Source organism: Anolis carolinensis, chromosome 1, assembly GCF_035594765.1.
Source record: "Anolis carolinensis isolate JA03-04 chromosome 1, rAnoCar3.1.pri, whole genome shotgun sequence".
Lineage (NCBI taxonomy): Eukaryota > Metazoa > Chordata > Lepidosauria > Squamata > Dactyloidae > Anolis > Anolis carolinensis.
Window position 1 is genome coordinate 174810209 of NC_085841.1, and position 3667 is coordinate 174813875.

A 3667-nucleotide genomic window follows, 5' to 3' on the forward strand; every position below is an offset into this window, starting at 1 on the left:
GTCTAATGGATTGTTATGATGAAAACCCTTTGTCTCCTTCTGAAAAAAGTGATCATTTTTAATGTACCCCAGCATATCTCAATACATTAAGCTAATTTCCTTATAAAAGCACCCAAAACACTGATTTTTGTTCCTGGTTTATAAATGCCATTTCCTAGTTGGTTCTATCATTAAAACACAGAAAAAGTTGATTAAATTGCAAAAACTTTGTTTTTGTGGTCTGCACAAAAGGTTAAAAATAGCATATGAAAGGTTAAAAATGGCAGCCACAAAAAACAAAGTTTCTGGAGTATAACAACTACAGTATGTCCCCTGCTACTTTGCAGTTCACTTATTGTGGACTCGCTGTTTTGCCAGAAATTTATTTATTTATTTGCCCCATTGCTGCTTCTCCTCCTCAGGGCTGCTCCCTTGCTTCGGCCCTGCCATGTGGCTCTGGCTGCCTCTGCCAGGGAAGAAGGAACGCCGCTCCACTTGGTGAGTGAGCGAGGGAGGGCGGCAGCAGCAGTGGCAGAAGGGCCTGGAAGAGGCAGCCAGACTCCTCTTCTGCTGCTGCTCCAGCTGGCCATACCGGGAAACGTGGAGGACTCACAAGAGGGGGCGGGACTCGTGGAGGACTCCGCCCCCTCTTCAGAGTCCTCCAAGTTTCCCGGCATGGCCGGCTGGAGCAGCAGTAGAAGAGGAGTCTGGCCCCCTCTTCCAGGACCTTCTGCCACCACCGCTGCCCTCCCTCCCTCGCTCACTCACCAAGCGTCATTCCTTCTTCCCTGGCAGAGGCAGCCAGAGCCGCATGGCAGAGCCAAAGCAAGGGGGCAGCCCTGAGGAGAAGCAGCAATGGGGTAAATAAAATAATGTATAAATATTAAAATTAAAACAATGTCCCTACTTCGCGGATTTCCACTTATCGCAGGTGGTCCTGGAACGTTACCCCCTTAATTAACACTGTACTTTCAAAGTAAGGACCACACAATTAAACAGGAAATAACACTTTCATACCAGGAACAAACTGTTTTCCAAATTTTGTTACATTGTGTAACAGTTACACTGCTTAATTGAGTTATATGTATACCATGAGAGACATCATGGTCAAATGGTTTGAGATTGTGCTTCTGGAGACCAGAAATTCAAATCCCCACTCAGCCATGAAGTGAGGATTCAATGGCTAACCTTGGGCAAATCATACTGTCTCAGAGGAGGGCAAAGGCAAATGCTAAACAAATCCGTCAGAAGAAACCCTGTAATATGTTTGCTTTAGGATTGTTGTTAGTCGGAAACGACGTCGCACCACACAACTTTGGCACTATTTTGCCACAATGGTGGGGCTGGATGCTCTTGTGAGGTAAAAGACTATGATGCAAAACACAGGCCCTTCCATGTCAAACAGACTTTTGCTGAAAAGCTAGGCTAAACGTACCATGCAGCTACTGGGTCGCAGTAGGAATGGGCTGTGACAATGGGAGAGGATTTTATTTATTTATTTATTTCAAATATTTCTATCCCGCCCTTCTCACCCGGAGGGACTCAGGGCGGCGTACAATTGGCAACAATTCGATGCCGATACATCATTAAAAACAACATATAAAAAATACAACCAATTAAATACAGTATAAAATATAAAACATAAAACGTGTTTAAAATCCGTTCATCCAATATCCTCCAACTTTATCCATATAACAATCTGGGTCGTCTTTATCATTTATTCATTAAAAGCCTGGGCACAAAGCCATGTTTTTAAGGCTTTTCTAAAACTCAAAAGGGTTGGGGCTTGCCGTATATCTCTGGGGAGGGTGTTCCATAGCCGGGGAGCCACCACCGAGAAGGCCCTGTCCCTTGTTCCCACCAGCCGCGCCTGTGAGGCAGGCGGGACTGAGAGCAGGGCCTCTCCAGATGACCTCAGGGATCTTCCTGGCTCATAGGAGGAGATACGTTCGGACAAGTAGATTGGGCCAGAACCGTTTAGGGCTTTATAGGTCAAAACCAGCACTTTGAATTGGGCTCGGTAGCATATCGGCAGCCAGTGGAGCTGGCTTAACAAGGGGGTGGTACGCTCCCTATAAGCCGCCCCAGTTATTAGTCTGGCTGCTGCCCGTTGTACTAGTTGGAGCTTCCGGGCCGTCTTCAGAGGCAACCCCACGTAGAGAGCGTTGCCGTAGTCCAAACGGGATGTAACCAGAGCGTGGAGCACCGTGGCCAAGTCAGACCTCCCAAGGAACGGGCGCAGCTGGCGCACAAGTCTTAGTTGTGCGAAGGCTCCCCTGGCCACCGCCGAGACCTGGGGTTCCAGGCTCAGCGATGAATCCAGGAGAACCCCCAGACTGCGAACCTGCGTCTTCAAGGGGAGTGCGACCCCGTCCAGCACAGGCTGTAACCCTATTCTCTGTTCAGCCCTGCGACAGACCAGGAGGACCTCTGTCTTGTCTGGATTAAGTTTCAATTTGTTCGCCCTCATCCAGTCCGATACAGCGGCCAGACACCTGTTCAGGACCTGAACAGCCTCCTTAGTGACAGGTGGAAAGGAGTGACAGAGCTGGACATCATATGCGTACAGATGACACTTCACCCCGAAACTCCGGATGATCTCTCCCAGCGGCTTCATGTAGATGTTAAACAACATGGGGGACAGTACTGAACCCTGCGAGGATATCTCGGACAACATAAGCACTTTATCTACCTTTTGTTGGTACTGAACTGAAGGTCGCAATGCCTTTTATATTAAAAAAAACATTGCAATTAGACAATGAAACTAACAAAAAGGGAGTGTTGGAAGGTGGAGTGCGAAGGCTCTCAACATGCTACTGGAGGACAGGTGAAGGCAAGTATGGATACCGTTGTGTATAAAGATACAACTGCATTCAAGCTGAAAAATGTTCAGCACTTGATATGCTCAGATGTGAAAGAAAAGTCCAAAGTATCCACTATTTTATTTAGTCAGGTCTACCTTCAGTTCTTAATTGATTGTGGTAGAAAGCTGTTTTAATGGAGTGCACTGTACTGCTATCTCTCTGATTTTGGAAAATGCGTTTAAAATTGTTTTCAAAATTAAACAACTTATTTAATGCTTTAAAACTTTTTTATTATTGGGGGTTTACTGCATTTTACTTTATTCTGCAATGTATAAAGCATTAAACCTTCAGTCATGTGTTGGGAGATAGGCAAGATATAAACACACATACACACACTTTGATACATTATCAACACAACCCATTGATGAATCTGGATGTATAACTGTGAGCAATTCTGTCTAAATTGTATTAAGCTTTATCCTACACCAAATTATGTTATATAGCATTAAATCTTTATTGCAATCTTTATATTTAAAATGGAATTGAATGGTTTTGCAGATTAGAATACAATGAAGTAAGGACCCAAGTCAGAATACAACTCTGCTTTCGTAATTCAACATAGTTACCACCATGTTGGGAGGCGGGGAGGGGGGAGGACATGCAAATGCAAATATAGAAACAACTCTCTCTAGATAAATGTAATACTAGGCCCAATTTCAGTGTTTTGAATCAGTTTACCACAGAAACCAAAGATATTCCAGGAAGAAGTTGGTGATTCAAAATGATTCTTTCCATGATTCAAATGACAATGTTGGTGGCAATGGAAAGAGATATATGCATGTATAGGCACATAGCTTGCAGTTCCTAATCATAGTGATGCCATG